General features: G+C 37.9%; 1 long non-coding RNA gene across 1 annotated transcript in view; it reads left to right on the top strand.

Moving 5' to 3' along the window:
* Positions 1 to 20,940, top strand: part of LOC130213577 (uncharacterized) — a 38,351-nt gene extending 17,411 nt beyond the window's left edge. Inside the window, exon 3 of the long non-coding RNA XR_008835480.1 lies at positions 20,693 to 20,940. This is a non-coding gene — a long non-coding RNA (uncharacterized LOC130213577). The remainder of the gene's footprint in view (positions 1 to 20,692) is intronic.
* The last annotated feature ends 1,717 nt before the right edge of the window (positions 20,941 to 22,657 follow it).

Here is a 22,657-nt window from a genome sequence, read left to right on the forward strand (position 1 = left end):
AATTAAAATTAACTTTGACAAATAAAAATATTTATTTCACATGTGCTGAAAAGGCTCACATGCATTTAACGTTCAACCATACTGTTAGTTCCGTCATAGGACTAATAGATAGACCCCTACATAGTTACGTTTCTTGTAAGATCAGGCTGGTTGTATACATGTCAACATTTTAGCTAACTAGCTTAGCGGAATTTCCTTCATAAAGCTGAGAAGAATAGCTGTATTAATGCAGCTGCGTGGATTTAATTTAATGCATTTCCACATGGTATAGGATTATTCTAAATTTGGTTTTGATTTATATATTTGCCTTTTTATATCACATTATACACTGCAGCACTTGCCATTTTATTAATTCATTTAACTTATTGTACTGAATCAGCCCTAAAGTGCCTCCAATCACTCTCGGTGCAGAACCAGCGGCGTTTTTTTCATTAAATATCAGTATGCTTCTCTTTGTTCAGTAAAATCTAGACACTATATAATGAAATAGGCATAATGAAGATCCTTTCCAGGCCCTCTGGTCTCTCTCTCCGCCTTTCTGTGCGCTAATGTTCCTGTTTGAAGTCTGGTTTTAATGGCAGGCCTCTCTTTGTCATGATTATAGATGTGTGCCATTTGCGCTCAGCCTGAGAAATGGCTTGTGGTGGTGTGTGACGTCTGTGTATGTGTGTGTGTGTGTGTGTGTGCGGTCTGGGTAAGAAAGATTTTTTAATTTGTCATGACTACTTTCATTACTCAGGTTATATGCAATGGGTGGCTGATTTATTTTGGAAAAGTAATAACTAAGCTGGGGAAAGTCACAGCCAAAGGGTCTCAGACTGTGCGTTTTGTCAACACAGTTACACACAAACACTTCCATGACTGATGATTCAGGTACAGTTTCACAGCTCTTTACTGAACCTGCAAAAGTAAAACACCTCGCATGATCAAGTGCATCCTTCACTCACTGTGATCCGTCTCTCCCTCTGGAGGTCTGATTACTTTTATGTTTTTGGAGGGAACTCTGAGTAGAATTTTCCAGAACGCTTTAATTATGAGTCAGCTTCTAGTCTTAAAGGGGCGGTTCAGCCAAAAATGGCAATTCTGCGATCATGAATCACCCTCGGTATACCTGACATTCTTGTGTGGAAAATAAAGTCAGAAATATTGACGAATGTACACTCAAAAACATTTTTTTTTTGCTGCTTGTTTAAACTACTTTTTTAAAAAGGTTCTTTTTAGGACAACTTAGTTGTTTTATGTTCAATCCACTTAACTTTGTTAAGAAATCGTTCTTGCAGGACTCCCAGAGTTCATCAAGATTCTTTGGATTCATCTTCAATGCCTCCGTCATCTTACCCCAGACATGCTCAATAATGTTCATGTTTGGTGACTGGGCTGGCCAATCCTGAAGCCTTGACCTTCTTTACTTTCAGGTACTTTGATGTGGAGGCTGAAGTATGAGGAGCGCTATCCTGCTGAAGAATTTGCCCTCTCCTGTGGCTTGTAATGTAATGGGCGGCACAAATATCTTGATACCTCCGGGTTGTCGAGGTTGCCATTAACTCTGCAGATCTCTCGCACGCCCCCATACTGAATGTAACCCCAAACCATGATTTTTCCTTAGCAAACTTGACTGATTTCCATGAGAGTCTTGGGTCCATGTGAGTTCCAATAGGTCTTCTGCAGTGTTTATATATATACAGTAAACAGCACATTTACAGTGTCCTCCCTTGTTGTTTTATTGTCTGAGACACTCATCAGGCACATTTGAGATCATTAACTATCAAAATCTGACCTAATTCAGTATAAAAATCATCTGGAAACGGATCATTATTGTAGGATGAAGCTCAACTTTAGACTTTAATACTAAAGTTGAGCTTCATCCTACAATAATGATCCGAATATATATATATATATATATATATATATATATATATATATATATATATATATATATATATATATATATATATATATATATATATATATATATATATATATATACTCCTTAAGCAATGGCAGCGGATTTTACCACAAAATATATCCTATAAACCACAAAAGTGGGATGAAAAAACCATATGGATAATGAAAATCCCCTTGACAAGCAGATGAAGTGATTTGTTACAGTATATTTGGCAGTATTGAAATTCATAGGCATAAAGAAAAATGGCGTGTGGTAGAATACTCGCATATACATCGCAAACGAGCATCACATATTACCCAAAAACAGCCATTTCTGTCCCTTGAAATGGCTGTTATTATGGGCCAGGTCAAACTCATACAAGCCACAAGTGATTTAGCAGATATGAGTGAGAGAAAAGGATCAAGGCCACCAAACATAATCACATTAGCACAACGCTGACTGTCTAAGGCTTTTGGACTTTTTGAAGTACTGGACCGATCAGGAAAATAGCAAAAACTAAATAAAATAAAATAGAATAAAATAGGGTTTCATTTTTACTGTGGCAAAAATGAATGAATGAATAAAAAAAATCTAATTGTGAAACTAGATTTTTTTTCAGTCTAATCTAAAAACACCCAAAATACATGTTTAAGTATTTCTTTTCACACACTTTATCAATCAACCTACAATTACAGTACGTTTTGAATGCCGTTTTCTCCTCAACTCAGACATAAACCTTACATTTGCAGTGATAAAATTAGCCTATTTTTTTAAAGTGTTGTTATTTTATAAAAGGGGTAGCAGTGGGTAGCACAATCGCCTCACAGCAAGAAGGTAGCTGGTTCGAGCCCCGGCAGGGTCAGGTGGCATTTCTGTGTGGAGTTCTCCCCGCGTTCGCGTGGATTTCCTCCGGGGGCTCCGGTTTCCCCCACAAGTACAAAAACATGTGGTATAGGTGAATTGGGTAAGATAAATTGTCCGTAGTGTGTGTGTGTATGGATGTTTCCCAGTAATGGGTTGCAGCTGGAAGGGCACCCGCTGCGTAAAACATATGCTGGAGAAGTTGGCGGTTCATTCCGCTGTGGCGACCCCTGATGAATAAAAGGACTAAGCCGAAAAGAAAATGAATGAATATATTCTTTAAAAGTATACTTGCTTGACCATATTATGCTAAATGCTATTATGCTAAATAAAATGTAAAATGCTTTCAATTTTAAATTAAAAACACAAATTAAAAAAATGATTTTGAAAAAAAAATACAATTCTGCTTCTTTGAATTGCTTTATACTTGAGAGATTTTGAATTTATTTGCAGTATTTAAAGCAAGTACATTATACACTCTCCGGCCACTTTTTTAGGTACACCTGTCCAACTGCTTTTAACGCAAATTTCAGCCAATCACATGGCAACTCAATGCATTTAGGCATGTAGACATGGTCAAGACGATCTGCTGCAGTTCAAACCGAGCATCAGAATGGGGAAGAAAGGTGATTTAGGTGACTTTGAACGTGGCATGGTTGTTAGTGCCAGAGGCGCTGGTCTGAGTATTTCAGAAACTGCTGATCTACTGGAATTTTCACTCGTAACCATTTCTAGGGTTTACAGAGAAGGGTCTGAAAAAGAGAAAATATCCAGTGAGCGGCAGTTCTGTAGGTGCAAATGCCTTGTTGATGTCAGAGGAGAATGGCCAGACCGAGGTATGCAGAAGAGCATCTCCGAACGCACAACACGTACAACCCTGAGGTTAATCGGCTACAGCAGCAGAAGACCACACCGGGTGCCACTCCTCTCAGCTAAGAACAGGAAACTGAGGCTACAATTCACACAGGCTCACTAAAATTGGACAATAGAAGATTGGAAAAATGTTGCCTGGTCTGATGAGTCTTGATTTCTGCTGCGACATTCGGATGGTAGGGTCAGAATTTGGTGTCAGCAACATGAAAGCATGGATCCATCCATGCTGTGTACCCATCTTCTGATGGCTACTTCCAGCAGGATAACGCGCCATGTCATAAAGCGCGAATCATCTCAGACTGGTTTCTTGAACATGACAATGAGTTCACTGTACTTAAATGGCCTCCCCAGTCACCATAACTCAATCCAATAGAGCACCTTTGGGATGTGGTGGAATGGGAGATTTGCATCATGGATGAGCAGCCGATAAATCTATCATGTCAATATGGAGTGAAATCTCGGAGGAATATTTCCAGTACCTTGTTGAATCTATATCATCAAGGATTAAGACAGTTCTGAAGCCAAAATGGGGTAAAACCCAGTACTAGTACTGTACCCAATAAAGTGGCCGGTGATTGTAAGTAACTAATTAGTTGAACAGTAACCCCTCACATTACATTTTCAGTTAATTAATTACAGTACCTAGTTACCGTATAACTAATTGCACCAAAAACTTTCAGTATGTAGTCATTGCAATTGATTTTGCAGATGAAAATGGATGATGTAAGAGCGAACTTGTGTATTCTGTGTTTGGATATCTAAAAAATAGTTCGTCATTATGAATATTTGCCCAACAATAGGTCAAGGAAAATATATGAAGTCACTTCTATGAGTGTGTGTGTGTGTGGGAGTATGTGTTTTTGTCTGTCTATGTGTGACTGAGTGAGTGTGAATGTTTCTGTCCCTCTTTCTCTCTCTCTCTCTCTCTCTCTCTCTCTCTTTAAGTGTGTGTGTGATGTTTTTGTATGTACAGAGGGCAAGCAAAAGAATTCCCACAAAAACGGGTTGCTATGGTTTCTGTTTGGGGCTTGGATCAGGTTCCTGACCACAGCAGAGCGATTTGGGCAATAAAACACACAGGGTACTAATGAAAACAGCATGGTCCTCCTGGCACTGAGTGTATGTATGTGTGAGAGGAAGAGAGATGGCTGGAAAAAGCCTGAGAATGAGGAGGTTGAGACAGAACATTTGGTTCTGACTTACTCACGAGTGTTTTTATTTGCACACATCTGCAGCGTTTGTGTGTTGCAGGCCTGTGCACGTGCGTGTGTGTTGTTTCCTGGCTGGCGTCCATAGAATCACATGACATGGCAGGGTTTGGTGCGGTTTTAGGAGGAGGAGAGGCGAGCACGTTTTACTTTATTAGTTGTTTATGTCCTCGGAGTGATTTCAGGCAGACTCTCGGGGAGCGATCAATTATATTCAAGATCATAAAGCAAGCGGTGATAAAAGAGGAGAATAAGAGAGGGTGTGGTGTTTCCAGTGGGGTTGCAAGATTGTTCAGCAAAACACAGAGGAATTCGTTTAACATTTCTCTTACTTTTACGCAAGGTTGAACATTTGGAGATGTGATTAAGAAATTACAGCTAAAGTACTGCTCATTTGATTTGCATAAAAGCTACTACTTTGAATCTGCAGACTGTTCACCTGAGAATGAAAATTACCTGATAGTTCATTCAACTCAATTTAATTCATCTTTATTTTACACTTTTACAATGTAGATTGTGTCAAAGCACTGTAACATAGCTGTTCTAGTAAATTGAAACTGTGTTAGTCCAGTTTTCAGAGTTTAAGTTCAGTTTCAAGAGTTCACACTTAGATAATGCTTGACTATTTTAGCAGGTTTGACATGCTGTCCCGGGAGAGAACTCTGAGCTCGGAGATAGATGAGCCCAAGGCTCCCGCCTGGTCAATAAGCATAAGGAGGGATACGAGATCAGGTAGTTCTCGATAACCTTCCAAGAGTAGACCGCTAACTGTGCCAGTTTGTACATAGTAGGTGCTTGTGTCTTTAACTTTTGATGCATGTTTTTTGAGTGTGGGAGGAAACTGGAGCACCAGGGGAAAACCAACGCGAATACGGGGAGAACATGCAAACTCAGAGAGTGTCGACTGGCTCAGCTAGAGTTTTAACCAAAGTCCCCCTTGCTGTGGGGCAACAGCGCTAGCCGCTGAGCCACCGTGTCGCCCGAACTTAAAATTGAGGAGGATGGAGAAGAGATTGATGGGGGTGGGGGTCCAAAACGAAGATGAGAAATGGAGTTTTAGACTGGATATTTATAATAAATTTAGAATGATCCGATTGGCTAGTTAGTGATTAGTGATATGGATCAGCTGTAGTCAATCCTATCACATGCTCTTCTCGAAATTAGTTTGTGAAACTTCACTTAGTTCAGTTCAGTTCAGTGTGGTTTAATTTTCACTGCTGCAAGTCCAAACACTGAAGAGCGAATACATCGATGTGCAGCTCCACAAGTCCCAAACCACAATGGAGAGCAACAAACTTCCTCAATTTACGAAAGTGAAAGAAAAGAAACCTAGAGAGAAACCAGGCTCAGTTGAGGATGAACATTTTTCCTCTGGCTAATCTTCTCGTGCAGAGCTGCAGCCTAGGCGCTGGAGGCTGGAGAACGCTGAAGCTGCAGGTGTGTGTAGGTCACCGGTGGGTGTTCAGGCTGGCCCACGAGATCAATGAGGAGACTCGTCTGTCACTGGGGTCTTTCAGGGATCAGTCTCACGCTCTACTCTCCTCCATGACCACCACAGCATCTGTTCAGGATACAGCCTGGTCCAGGATTATGGTGACCTCTAGAAGTCCTCTATGGTTGGCATCATCTCTTCACATGTCTTGGATCACATCAATGGTGCTGCTCAATCTCTAGAGGCCTCGGCATGAGTATCCCCAAGGTGGAAATAGAGAACAAAGAAATTAATTACTGTAGCTTCTGTTCAAGAGATATTAAATATTTATGCAAAACTGAAGTGTTATAAATGAAAATAGCAGGTACTGTATATAAACAAATATGCAAAGCATATGAGTATCTCTAACAAAATTAATTTTACTCACCCTTAAGTCATCCTCTATGTAATTGACTTTCTTCTTTCAGATGAACACAGTCAGAGTAGTTTTACAATTTATTCAGGCTCTTCCATGCTGTATAATTGTAAGGTACAATACCACACAATGGGGTAAAAGTTCCAAATGCAGCTATTTACTTGGATAGGGATGGTTGTAATGTTAGAACTGTCGCCTCACAACAAGTATGCTATCCATTTCAGATGCAAAAAAAGCTAGTTCATGCTTTTATGACTTCTAGGCTGGATGACTGTAATTTTCTGTTTGCTTGTTGCCCAGCATCCTCTATTAACAAACTACAGCTAGTACAAAATGCAGCTGCCAGAGTTCCTACCAGGTCTAGAAAATATGATCACATCACCCCAATTTTATCCTCCTTACACTGGCTGCCCGTTAAGTTTTGTATTGAATTTAAAATATCGCTTCTTACCTATAAATCTTTTAATAATCTAGCTCCTGTTTATCTAGCCCACCTTCTGTCTCGCTACAATCCAACCCGCTCTTTAGGATCTCAAAACTCAGGGCTTCTAGTAGTACCTCGGACTGCAAAGTCATGTAAAGGAGGTTGAGCCTTCTCATTTATAGCTCCTAAACTCTGGAATAGCCTTCCTTATAATGTCCGAGTGCCACTGAAGCGATCCAAGACCTGTGAAGAGATGATCCCAAGGTTTCCATAATTCTGGACCAAGCCGATTCTGAACCAAGAGATCATGTGATGATAAAAATGTGTGTGAATGGACAAACCAGCAGGCTGAGCACTAACCATTTCAGTATTAGTGTTATTATAGTATTAACGACCTCCAGAATTGTCAAGAGCGCCTGTGCTCCATTTCTTATGCCATCAAACGCCACAACATGTTCATTACATGTCAGCATTTGTCTTCTGAGGTGCAAGTAATTTTTAAAATAAAGAACAAATTCATGCAGCTTTTTCTACCACAACAAATTCCGCTTTTACTTTTGATATTTAGCGGCAGTTAATCAGGAAGTGACGATTTTGTTCTCTTTGACTACTTGGATGGAAATGCTGCTTTATTTGCATGTCTTGTATGCGATATTCCTGTTTTGCACATAAATTTATCTTTGGATGGAAACAGCTAGTGACCATTGGTAATCTGTTTCAGCTGTGAGATGCAAAGCATGAAGGTATGTGTAGTCCTGCTGAATGGTTGGTGGAGTGTACTCCTGCAATCTGCAAGAGCTAGATGATCATAACAATAATCATGTTGGATTGTGACCTTTCTTGAAGCTTCCAAAAGTGCATGAATCCATCTTAATAGTAAATTAAAGAGTACTTTTCAGTTACTAAGGGTTTAACTACAGTCAACTAAAAACTATTGACAAAAGGTAGCTAATTCAATTCAAAGAACATTCATTCATTCATTCATTCATTTTCCTTCGGCTTAGTTTCTATTTCAGAGGTTGCCACAGCAGAATGAACCACCAACTACTCCAGCATATGTTTTACACAACGGATGCCCTTCTTGCACAAACCGAGTACTGGGAAACACCCACACACACTCATTCACACACATACACTACGGACATTTTGGTTTACCCAATTTACCTATAACACATGTCTTTGGACTGAAGGAGAACATGCAAACTCCACACAGAAATGCCAAATGGCCTAGCCGGGACTTGAACCAGCGACCTTCTTGCTGTGAAGCAACAGTGCTAACCACTGAGCCACTGTGCCGCCCAGTGCTTAATTTGTAAATGAATAATTCCCGGAACAAAAGCAGGAAATAAAAGTTACCGTGACCGACATCCACCACACAATTTCAGTTTCCCAGAACATGACATCATTAAATGGTGAATAAATGGCGCAAAAAAAAGAGCATCATTTTTGAACTTAATTTCTCTCTTTAATTATTTCGTGCCATATAATGTTTAGGTCATATAATAAAAACATGTACAAACATAAATCGTATGAACAATCACAATACAGTTCACTTCACTGTCATGTGCCAAGTGAAAAAAAAGAAGAAAAGTCTCAGTCTAATTTTCAAGAAAAGCCCACAGTTATTTCTGTCATGTTTTCTGGCTGACTTGAGATCGCTTTGCTTCTGTCTCCCGCTATCCTGATCCGTTCGCACAGTTTCATCTTCTCGAGATCTCTTTTGATCAGGCTCATTATCAGATTTACTCTTGGTTTTAAAAAATGCCTCTGCCATTTTGAAAATACATATATTATTTAGATTGGCCATTATGCCATTATTTATTTTCGATGCTCCCAGTGCGCGAAACAACAATCACCAATGAATGAGAGTGATTGTAAACGTAAAAAAGAGGATTGGCTGAAGATATTGTTGATGGCAAATAGTTAAACTTGACTTTTGCTTTAACTTGCGTATGGTGACTACCGTTGTGCAGACACAATCCACACTTCGCTTGCACTCATTCACTTTCTCTTTCTCTCTCTCTCTCTCTCTCTCTCTCTCTCTCTCTCTCTCTCTCTCTCTCTCTCTCTCTCTCTCTCTCTCTCTCTCTCTCTCTCTCTCTCTCTCTCTCTCTCTCTCACACACACACACACACACACACACACACACACACACACACACACACACACACACACACACACACACACACACTCACACACTCACACACTCTTAGGTATTCACAGGAACAGGATCCGGCAAGATCCGGCCCAAATTAAGCACTGGTGCCACCCATCCAGAGAACATTGACTATACATTTTGACCTACTAAAATCTTGTCAGACATATTTAGATTAAAAACTTTTGATGACAAATTTGGTTTCCAAAAAAACGTTTCTCAAAAAGTTCTTAAAATAACCACTGTTTTCTTACTGCGAAGAACATTTTAAAATCTAAAGAATTCTTTTCTATTAGGAAACTTTTGTTGAATGGAAATATTCTTAGGGGGACAGTAGGAATGTGATGAGATCTCGGGCTACGAGATCTCGCGAGCTAAATCGTGACGAGATTGCTCATCGAGGTGAAACGTTGTCTCGTGAGTTGTGATGTTATGATGGATTAGAACCGCACATCAAGTTCTTTGCACACACCTGACAGGCTAGCCTCTGAGTTGCACATCATTTAAATGATGTAATCAAACTATTATTGTTGTGTAGGACTTTTAGCCATGTTTTGCAACAAGATACTGTAAGCCATACACACTCAGCTGTTTGACACTTCTCTGCACCCATCGAGTCAATAAAGGACCACAGACACACATCTCCTCCGAGTGCGCACACACACACAATGAACTCCTGAAGACACGTACACCCATCGTCATCTTTATCATCATCACGAACACACGTTTATGCTGTCCGGAAAGAAATGGAAGCTGTTGCTGAATGAAAGTGAAACTGTTGAAAAATTAAAAACCAAAAATGACATGATTACTTACATTTTTTTAAAAGTTCAATTTGTGGAAAGGAGATCGATTCTCATGGTGAAATTGCACAGGGAAAAAGCCAGTCAGTAGAGTTTATTGCTAAATATTATATTTAGCAGTGTTTGCATGTTTGTTATGGCACAATTCATTAAAATAAATGTAAAAGAACATTCATTACAAGTGATTTAATAAAGCACCTGAATTGTTTTACATTTTGTGATTTTTCTGCAGTTGATTAAAAATCTATATATTAGCAAATGATTTAGCAATGTTTGCAAGTTCTTTACTGCATAGAATTCATTAAAATAGACGTAAAATAAAATTCACTACAACTACAAGCACCTAAATAGTTTTGCAGTTTGTGATTTTTTTCTCCCAGTTGAATAAAATATTTTCCATGAATGTATTTCATCATTGAAGATTTCTTAAAAATACTTTAAAAATCTCGTCTTGTTCTCGTGGAGTAAGCCTCTCATCATACCCCTAGTGGACAGCTCTTTTTAGATCCCTCAATGACAATAAAGAACCTTTAAGAGTGAACACAAGAACTTGTTGGAAAATACAAATGTTTACAAGTAGTTTGCTAACTTTAAAATGACTATGATCTGAAAAATGTAGTCACCTTTTTGTTAGTTGCACAACAATGCCAATTGCACAACACACTGTACATACAGTAATAGCAAAGCAAATTTTGCAGCTAGCTGTTTCGATTTTGTTTGTAACACAAATCTTGAATCCCTCTGGTAAACCTAAACATAAATACTTTGTTCACTTCCAAACATAACCAGTCTTATATAAATCATTCATCAAAAGCTTTTAAAAGGCTTCTCTTAGCATGTGTTAAAGTTCAATATAAGCTAATTACTACATATAGTTTTTTAACATTTTCATGCATTTAAGTGTATATTTTTATAAGAATGCTAGTGCAATTATAGCTGAGTAACCCGTGTGTGTGTGTGAGACGTATTCGCTCTTTACCTTAAATGACGTCCCATGGGCAACATCTGCCTGAAGGCAATATGTTAAGCATTGAAACTCAGGCAGTTGACCATGAAACCCACTTCAGTGCTTATGTAGACTGAATTGCTTATTTGTACAACTCCTTGTCATTTTTTCTAGGCAAACAAAGCGGCTTTTCCTTTCCAATTCTCTTTTCCCATCGGAAACGCAGATGACTCAGAGTGTCTGGGGAAGGTTTTTTATCAGAGGAGGAATGTTTTACTTCATCACAACACACACACACACAAAACCATCACATTCTTTAGTCTCACAGCCAATCTCACAGTTTAGGTTGAAGGTGAGCAGTTAAGGGGTCCATTCTTCGTACCTCGCTTAAATGATCTAAGATGATTTGGCAGATCCTGGATCTTTTAATCTTGATAACTGATCTCTGGCTAATTTGGTTCTTCAAACAAGTTTGTGAATCAGATTAAAATATCTGGATAAACTGATCTGAGATCTCAGTGTATGTTGTGAAGGACAGATCTATCAATCATCGAAATCATGATCGGCAATGCAGCGATTGGCTGGCGGCACTGCAGCATAGATATCATCTGATTAATATTCAATTATTCATGTGAGCAAAATTACATATAATTCATAAGAAATGGTTTGTTAAATATTCTGGGTCGCCACAGCGGAATGAATAGCCAACTTATCCAGCACGTTTTTATGCAGCAGATGCCCTTCCAGCTGCAACCCATCTCTGGGAAACGGTTTGTTAAATATGATACGCAATAACTTTCCACCTTTGTTGTGGGCTACAGGCTTTACACTTTCATGTGTCAAGAGTATTTAACAATTTATTTTGTTTTACAGTTAGAGAGGATTTTCTTTATTATAGTAGCCATAGTAGTATTATTGTAGCCGGTTTCTTAATCGGTGTGAAGAATAACTGGATGTTTACAAAAGCAATTTAATATTGGTAAAGGTGTCTGCAAGTTTTGTGAAGGATCAAATCACCGTCATATTAGCTGTCAAAACATGTTCATGACTGCATATGTATTATTGCTTTTTTTTTTTTTTAAGTCGCATATTGTGCATGTCTATTACACACAAATTGCACTAAAGTGATCTAAAAAGTTCAAATCAATAAATATTCTCTTTAAATCACCAGGTGGCAGTCTTTGTACTTTTATTTTGGAGTGCAGATTGCATAAGTTTTATTAATAACCAAATTTGGTACATACTTTCAGTACTATCTTTGCTTTAACTGAACCAATCTAATCCTGTTTATATGAAATGAGTCTGCTTCATAGCAGATTTGATCTACCAGAACTGTTGCTATGACAACAACTCTCGGATCAGTTTTGAAGAACGAAACGTTCCTGTATCGTGTCAAATCGTCAATAACCAAATCCAGCGGAGTAATCCACGTACGAAGAACAGACCCCAGGTGTTTTAGGGCACACACACACACACACACACATAGACATGTGCATGTTCCTGGCAATTGCAACCCATCACAGAAGGTGAAAGCAGAAAAAGAAGGTAAAAGCAGGGGAACTTTGCACAAGTCCAAGGCAAATTTTTATATTGTGCTTCTATTTTAAAGTCTTAGTTTGATTGGATGTGTTTTATACTGTGGAGGTGCAGAATGAGTGCGCTGGCTGGCTTCTGTTGATGAGGATGAAATTGGATAAGAGTTACGCCAAAAACCTTTCCCTCCATTCCTGCCAAGTTCACAACAATGGCAGCAGTTGAGAAATGGAAAGGGTTGAAGATCAGAAGAGTAAAGAGGACAAAAAATTATAGAAGCATGATGTATATATACCATGGATTACAAAAGTCTGAGAGTAAAATGCTTCTGTTTCACATTGCTGACAGATCAGTGTGTTGCAAAACATTATTTAACAGCTATATAATATAATCAGACCCCCTAGTTTTTCGTGATTCCACGACCGGTGAATCCAACACAAAATCAACAAAAAGTCGCAAATGCTGCAAAATCCTCAATTAAATACAAAATTCAAGAGTTCACACTTAGATATTGTTTGACAATGTTAGCAGGTTTGGCATGCTGTCCTGGGAGAAAACCCTGAGCTCAGAGACAATTGAGCCCAGGGCTCCCGCCTGGTCGATGGAGCATGTAAGGGGAGTACAAGATCAGGTAGTTCTCGAGAGCTCCCTATGGTAAAGGAAGAAAGGGGGGAGAAGGGGTGGATGGAGAGTTTTTTTTGGAAAACGAAGATAAGGGAGTAATTTTAGCTAGGCTACTTATAGTAAATTTGGATTAATCTGATTGGTTAGCTAATGACTGAAGATGAGAGACAAAATTAGTTTGTGAAACTTCACTAATCGCAAAAAATATAAATAATCTAATAAAACATCAAATTCCAAACCATCAGTGGTGGAAAGAGTACAGAAAAATCATACTCAAGTAAAAGTACTAATACTTGCCTAAAAATGTAGTGCAAGAAGAGTAAAAGTATCTGTTGTAAATATTATTTAAAGTATGAGTAAAAAGTAGCCCTTTTAAAAGTACTCAAGAGTAGTAAGTAGTGAGTATTATGCTGTAAAAAGCTGATGCATTTACATGTAATTCGGGGATGTGTGTAAACGTAACATTCTGTAGAGCATTTACTGTAGTTATTACCCAGCAGGCACACAACATCATAAGACGTTTATATTAGGTTAGATTTAGGTTGTGATGTCAGGTCACCAAAATTCAATGTCTAGCCAGCGTCTAAGGACAACGTTTTTTTGACGCCCAATAACAACATCAAATGACGTTGATATTTGGGTGATTTTGGGTTGTGTTAAAAAAGGGACCAAAATCCAACGTCGAGCTAACATCTTAAACCAACATCATATTGACGTCAAATACAGACATTTATTCGTCAGGTATGGCAACCAAAATCAAACATCTGATAGACGTCATAGTGGTAATGTCCACACGTCAAGCTGTATCATTATTAGACGTTGATATTTGGTTGATTTTAGGTTGGACATTGACGCCGACCTGACATTGGGTTCTGACGTCAACCCGATTTTTATTTACAAACAAAATGCAACATCCCTATGACGTTGGGGTATAACATCAATCTGACGTCATGTTGACGGCTTGTGCCTGCTGGGCATTGAAGGCCATTTCAGTCATCATACAGTAAACATCAATCATCTTCTCATCAGTGACATGCATCTAAACAGTCTCTGGGTCAAAAGATTTTGGACATCTTCTTGGCCACTTTTAATGCTTGCAAATGGTTTGTTGCATTTATAAATTGCCCATGTCTTGAGGTAGTTCATTATGATGTGATTTACCTTCTATGTCCGATTTGATTGGACAGGAATCACAGGACTGATTTTTCTAATCTCCACAGACAAGAAAAATAAAGTAGTGACTGCAGGTTGAAGGAAAGTAGTCGAGTAAAATTGTCAATACTGCTCTAAAATGTACTCAAGGGAAAGTAAAAGTACACATTTTTAAAACTACTTAGTAAAGTACAATTCCTGAGAAAAACTACTCAATTACAGTAATTTGAGTATTTGTAATTAGTTACTTAGTAATTAGTTAGTTACACCACTGCAAACCATTTAATCAAAATATATTTATTTCAGTTTGCAATTAAATGTTTTATATGACTTATAGATGTTGCATACGCAGAGTATGTGATGCATTTGAGTGTCTCAAAAAATGACGTCTCACTTGTGCCATCACATACATTACATGGGGGCGGGGGTGTTGTGCAGCCTGTACAGTAAGCAGACGCAGATGAAGTGCGAGCGATTTACATGTGGAGTCAATACAAAGATGCGATTAGATTTCCTGTGGTGCTAATTGGCCGTTTTGTGTGTTTGACATGCTTCAGATTGTGAAACAAAGCATGAGCAAACATCTAAAAAATGGAGCAAAGAACCAGATAGAACAGCAAGCAGCTTACAATGATGGAGTCTGGTTCAAGCATGGTGGCCGCTGGATGTGACCGAAATGAAAGACATTATTTGTGCTTTACACGTATTATGATGTTCATGAAATCGATAAGGGATTTAGTTTAGTTCATTCCCTGCAGTTTATGAGAGAAAACCAAAATGCTTCCCTGCGATGAGTTTTACGGAAATCCGTGTTTTAGGTGTATTACGGTAGGGGAAGCCCTAACGCATTTTCAGAGTGAGGTACATGTCAGAAGCTCCGGGGAGCAAAATCTGTGAGAGAAAAAGTAGGTTTGTGCATAAAAATTATACAGCCTTCCTTTGGCTTAATCCTTATGGTTTTAGATCTGTTTTAGATCTTGTCTTGTTCTTGTCATATTTATATATTTATATTTATATTTATGAATCTTTTATTGGTGGCATTCCAGAAAGCAAAGTTAACTTATCCTTATTTACTTTTAGGTATGCAAAATCACACATGGGAGTACATTCAATCAACTAAGAGCAGTCTCAATGACAAAGCCAGTTGAACATGAATACGAATGGTAAAGGATGGATCAGAAATAGCATATTCTCTTAAATTCTGTAACAGGAGAAGAGACAACTTGGTTCAAATCCACATGCAGGTTTATTCGAATGGTCAGGCAAGCAATGGTCAACACTGGTGCAAACTGATGTATAAAGGCAGTCCAGAATCGTAGTCAAAAGTATCAGGCAAGAGGTCGAAAGGCAGGCGGCAGACAGGGACAAAAACTAGGCTAAGGTCAAAACACAGGAAAACAAGACAAGGAAAACCGCATTGCAATGTCACTGTAGCAGGTAACAAGACTCGGCAATGGAAGTGAGTGTGTGTGCTGCTTAAATAGTGTGTGTAATCAGTCTTTGACAATCCTCAGGTGGTGCGAGTGTAATCAGTCAGAATAAGGAAGCATGTGTGTGTGTGAGCGAAGTGCATGTATGAAAGTGTAGTCCAACAATGGCGGATTTGTAGTCCATGCGTGTTTGTGTGTAAGATCCAGCGACCTATAAAGTATGATCGCTGGTAATCGTGACAAATTCATACTCATTTACAAAGAATTTTTTCTTTCAACCCTTAAAAAAGGCATTTTAAGATTAAACATTTTTCTAGTAGTGCATTTGTGACTTCAGGCACTTGTGGAAAAGTCGAATTGAAACTGTTATTGCTGTCAATTATATGGCTCCATATTAAATCCTTATGGATGTCATTAAAGTCCATGTGCATGTAAAGGCTGATGTCCCAAAACTTTTCCAATCTAGTGGTTAGCGCTGTCGCCTCACAGCAAGAAGGTCGTTGGTTTGAGTTCTGGCTGGGTCAGTTGGCATTTCTGTGTGGAGTTTGCAAATTCTCCCGGTGTTGGCGTGGGTTTCCTCCGGGTGCTCCAGTTTCCCTCTCATTCCTGAGACATGCCGTGTGGGTCGATTGGATAAACTAAATTGGTATGAGTATGTGAATGCAAGAGTTCATAGGTGTTTCACAGTACTGGGTTGTAGCTGGAAGGGCATCCGCTGTGTAAAACATATGCCGGGATAGTTGGAGGTTCATTCCACAGTAGTGACCCCTGATAAATAAGGGACTAAGCTGAAGGAAAATTAATGAATATTTATATATTAGGCTTATAGTTTTCTAGTCCTCATTAGAATCACATTTGTATTTATTTAAGCTGTTTTCATATTTAAATGACATTTTAAAATTGTATTTATTCCTACAATATCAGAAATCATGATGATTTGATGACCAAGAGTCATATTTTGTTCATTTTCAGACTTTGAATCCCAGATTGTCAGTATGCTCTTACACATTTGGACCCCACTGTATTCCACATAAAACATCAGGGTCACGAACCCCTACGACGGGCCAAAGGGGTGGAAGAGCTTTGGCGATAAACACAGAAATGCTAATCACAAACATACTGTACGTCAAGAAATGAACACGAGGAACTACACTCTGTTCGAAAGCACGTCCATAAAATATGCCATTATGGTTTTATTCAGTGCCATCAATAACTGAGTACATTACAAAATACAGCTCAGTTCTCAGAATACACAACAGGTACAAGTACACACACATACACACACTCAGTTGTAAGGCAGAGCTGTAATGAGTTGAGGGCTATAATTGCGGTGATTGCTTGAATAGCTGGTGCTGCTCATTATTACAGCTTACGAGCCTCAGCTGGGGATCTCCACACATCTGCATGTGCCTGTATTCACTGCATTCTCTGCATACTGCCAAACAACTGACTTCTCAAACAATTATGACTTCAGATCACTTTTTATGAGACCTCTGGTTAGCATGAAAGCATGACGTTCTTGTATTTTCTGTAATGCTTCAGCTGAGGGGTCTCCCTGGGACTAAATCTTATGGCCAGTTTCTACAAAAAAAAATTACATTACTAATGCTTTGCTTCTTAGACTTTACACACCTGAAACTTACAGCACTTATTCACTGTTGCTCTTATAGTTGTGTAAATTGCTTCCTTGTCCTCATTTGTAAGTCGTTTTGAAAAGCGTCTGCTAAATGACTAAATGTAAATGTACTGAGTGGTACAGTATAGTCTGGTATGGGTCACCTTTATCAGGCTTGCGTTTCCACTGCCAAAAGGGTACCAATGGTGGACGTGGTGTATGACAGAAAGTATCAGTTGACGTCATTTTCGCTCGAGGAAAGTTCAAAGTAAAGCTGTACAGGTTGTTCACATATAATATGAGAAGCACTTCTCACAAAACAGATGCTTTATACACATAAATACTTCTGTATCAATGTTCATTGCTAACCTTATTTATAACCTAATGTTATAAATGCAGCATGAACATATACAGACCCTTACAGTCTCTGATATGTTACCAATTTCAGAATAACTACACACAGCATACATTTAAGCCTTAATTGAGTTCAAAAACAACATGAAATAAAGCCCACATTCAGTTCCAACCTCTCATCTGTGTCTTTAATCTTCAGCAGCACATGTAACCTCTTGTTAAAAAGTAATTCCGTCATTCCTAGTTCATAATAGTCCAAAAGGTGATGATAATAGGTAAACATGACAGTTTGTTCATAATTTAGGTTGCTGCAAGAATCATTTGTTCTTTGTTTTTTTCCGGCTTCTCCTTTGTTTTTCTCCTTTGTTCAGTCACGCGTTTGTCCATTTCGGAAAGAATCGGATGTCAGAAGCACTTCAATAATCACGCGCACATTATTATCATCAGCTCAAGAAGTTCGTTAATACAAATATACAGTTGAAGTCAAAATTATTACCCCCCCCCTGTTTATTTTTTTCCCCAATTTCTGTTGAACGGACTAATTTGATCTTTGCCATGATGAGAGTAAATAATATTTGACTAGATATTTTTCAAGACTCTTCTATACAGCTTAAAGTGACATTTAAAGGCTTAACTAGGTTAATTAGGTTAACTAGGCAGGTTAGGGTAATAAGGCAAGCTATTGTATTATGATGGTTTGTTCTGTAGACTATCGAAAAAAAAATGCAGCTTAAAGTGGCTAATAATTTTGACCTTAAAATGGTCCATAAAAAATTAAAAACTGCTTTTATTCTAGCTGAAATAAAACAAATAAGACTTACTCAAGAAGAAAAAATGGTAACACTTTATAATAACTACACATTGTGAAGAATTTAGTAAGCATTAGCATCTAGTGAATTAATTTTTTGTTAAGCTTTAACGCTACATTAATAAATGTTAGTAAGCAGTTTATAACTGCAGCTACAAATGCTGTATTCTTGACTTATAACCACACTTAAAATGTGCTTAATAATTGTACTTTCATACTTTGTGACTGGTTGATTTTTCATTACTACATGAAGTATTACATTATTTACAAACCATTTGTATTTAAGAGTAGTTGGAGGTTTTTAAGATCATTTAGAATGAGTTAGTAAATTATTGATAAGCTATTGAAATTAACATTTATATATCTTATTATTCAGGCATATAGTTATGCTTACTCTGTATGTTAATAAATGCTTTATTAACTCAACTTCATGCAGTTTTGTGACCTACTCTAAAGTGAAGACTATTTATGCTTTATTAAATCCCTTATAAATGACAACTAAAGGCTCAGTATCATGTGAACAATAATCTTTGCAATCTTATCTTTGCAATCTTATCTTTAGATCTAATCTTTAGATTAGGTCACAAAAACTGGATGAAGTTGAGTTAATAAAGCATTTATTAACATACAAATTAACTATTAATATATGCCTGAATAATAAAAATTATAAAGGTAATTTGAATAGTTTATTAAGCATTTACTAACTCAGTCGGAATGATCTTAAAAACAACCAACTTTGCTTAAATAGCTGTTTTGTAAATAATGCAGTACTTCATTTAGTATTGAAAAATAAATCATTAACAAAGAATGAAAGTACAATTATTAAGCACATTACAACTTAACTTAACTATATGGTTGTCAAGATAAGTTCGATCAATCAATCAATCAATCAATCAATCAATCAATCAATCAATCAATCAATCAATCAATCGATTCATGATCATGATTATTATCTTCCTTTTAAGTGAACCTGATTTGAAACAACTTGTGTTTCATAAAACACTACACTAATTGCTAAAAGAAAACTTTTTCATTTTAAAACGAAATGACTTTCATGAAATGAATCATGTTTACCTTTGACGACATCGTCAAATGTCCCCTTCAGACATGTTTTGCCTGATAAAGCATAAACGTACCCTTGTTTTACAGTGAGTGGGTTCACTACATTAATCATGCTCAATAATAGACAGGAAAATCCTCTTAACTTGCCATTCCATACCAGATTTACAACACACACAAACACACACACACACACACGCACACACACACCACACACACACACACACACACACACACACACCACACACACACACACACACACACACACACACACACACACACACACACACACACACACACACACACACACACACACACACTTACTCTTCCCACACACTGCATCAATCTGCAGTCTGTTGTACGACGTGCAGGAACGTAAATCAACGTCACATTTTCGCAACACAATAATCATACATGATGGTATTTTTAGGTTGTTTTTGAAAACGCCAGGCCATTTTTAGACCACTTGCCATTTGGATCAGACAGACTTAGCAAGAGGATCACGGAAAAATCCTTCAGTGTGTGTGCCATTGACACCAATCCTGGAGTCGTTGGAGAGTCGTTGGACACATGTCGGGATTTCCTCCCTGTCTGTCATCTAAATTTAGGGCTTTGAACCGGTGAGGGTGATTCCCAGCATACCAGAGCTTTGATTCCTGTCATACACACATTACGTGTAAATCATCCGTCAGATGTCTAGAGATGGGACCCACTTGTTAAGTCTGACTTCACTCATCAGTTTATGGGTCCAAAAGCTCAATGCGATTTCATCATTATCTCATTATTAAAAATCATGATCATAATGCTTATATTCTTGCCTAATAACCGTCATCTTTTATAAATCATTTAAATATTGGTGTCCAGGATACAGTGAGTTGTAGGTAGTAAGAAGGTGTATGACCCCTTTAAGAGCATGCATAATATTTTTGTGTTGTTGCTATGGTTGCATTAGACACAAGCCCTGCATGTACAGTTGAAGTAAGAATTATTAGCCACCCTGTTTATTTTTTCCCCAATTTCTGTTTAACAGAGAGAAGATTTTTTTTCAACACATTTCTAAACATGATAGTTTTAATAACTCATTTCTAATAACTGATTTATTTTTCCCAACCCAGGCTCATTCTGAAAACGTAGCCCTACAGATGTTTCTGGAGACCGTGGATTACGTAGCCAGAGGTACGTAATGCTGCATTTCTTTTTTTAAAGGAACGCTACGGGTTGGTGTGATGCCGTTCCGTTGCGCGCTTACCAGCTGACCGTTTACCTCCGTATGGATGGTATTCCGGCTGCAACCATTTTGTCCCCTTAACTCGCCGGCGGACCATGACAACGGGGTTCAAGTCCGGTGAAGAGCAGTTCCAGAAAGCAGGTAAGACAAAAACAGGTCCCAAAAAATAAAACAAACAAGTAAATAGCTGGGTGAGAATGTGGTAAAATCTAAAAACGTGGTAAAAAAAAAAAAAAAATCAGACGAGGGCTTTTATTTTTGAAACGTGTTGGTTGGGTTTAAGGAAGTGGGTGGGTGGTCAATCGATAAAATTTGGTTGGGTTTAGGGAAGGGGGTGAGTGGGTCAGTCGATCATTCGCTCAGTCTGACAAAAAGTCAGTCAACAGCGGCCTCTGGTGGGTTTACACGAGAACAGCAGGCGCGAATGGCACTCGCGAAGGAAATTTAAGATCTCAAAAGCGTAAACTCTTGTGGATTCGCGAAAACAAAAACTATTTCATGGTTTCCAGAAACGTCTGTACAGGTATGTTTTTAGAATGAGCCTGGGTTGATTTTTTCTTTACCATGATGCCAGTTAATAATATTTTACTAGATATTTTTCAAGACACTTCTATACAGCTTAAAGTGACATTTAAAGGTTTAACTAGGTTAATTAGGTTAACTAGGCAGGTTAGGGTAATTAGGCAAGTTATTGTATAGCGATGGTTGTTCTGTAGACTATCGAAAAAATATATAACTTAAAGGGGCTAATAATTTTGAACCTAAAATGGTTTCTAAAAAATTTGAAACTGCTTTTATTCTAGCTGAAATAAAACAAATAAGACTTTCTCCAGAAGAAAAAATATTATCAGGCATACTGTGAAAATTTTACTTGATCTGTTAGACATCATTTGGGAAATATTTAAAAAAGAAAAACAAAATCAAAGGGGGGCTAATAATTCTGACTTCAACTGTATGTGAGAGTAATGTACTGTTTCGTTTATTTTTATTTATTTCAGTAACGTTAACCCTGTATGTGGTATTTTGTTTATAAAGGACAGTATACGCATTTCCTGGATGATAAAATACCACTGGGAGAAATCGTCTTTGCAAACTCTGTTCATTTTGAGGGCTATCCATATTGCACTGTACGCAGACCTTAATAAAGTCCAGAGATTGTAGCGACCACCATGATTTTCTAAAAGATTCTCTTGAATGTGTGAGTTTTTTAATGTGCAAACAGTGGTCATAAATGACTATTGAAATCGAGTTGTCTTAATTAAAATGAGTAGAGGATTAGACTTAAAGCCTTAAAAGCCCAATATATTGGATTTTGGATCAAAATATCCAAAAAACATGGACAGTGATATATATTTTGTTATTTTATGAACTTATGTTTTTCCAAATGTTTCAAAGAATGTTCAAATCCAGAGAAATAAGCAATTTTACCTAGTGACATAATCTGTGTCCTGTGTCTTTAAGCTAATGACATCACACCCTCATTTTCAACATAGTCTCTGAAAATCTAGCCTTATATACATTTCTGGAGATCCCGAATTATGTAGCCAGAGGAATGTATGGCTGTATTTCGTCTGCAAAACAAACGCCACGAGGCGCTGTTCCTTTTCGCATTTACCAGCTGACCGCTTACCTCCATGTGGACGGCTTTTCAGCTGTCACAGGTTTGTCCAGTAACTCGCCATGTACATTGGTAGACCTGATACGCAGAGAGGAGTTGACCAAATGCGAAGAATGGTTTCAGAAAGCAGATAAGACAAAAACAAAAGCCAAAAAATAAAATAAAAAAGTAAATAACATGGTGAGATTGTGGTAAAATCTAAAAACGTGATAAAAATCAGTGTGGGTCAGTCGA

Source organism: Danio aesculapii, chromosome 20 (genome assembly GCF_903798145.1).
Source record: "Danio aesculapii chromosome 20, fDanAes4.1, whole genome shotgun sequence".
Classification (NCBI taxonomy): Eukaryota; Metazoa; Chordata; class Actinopteri; order Cypriniformes; family Danionidae; genus Danio; species Danio aesculapii.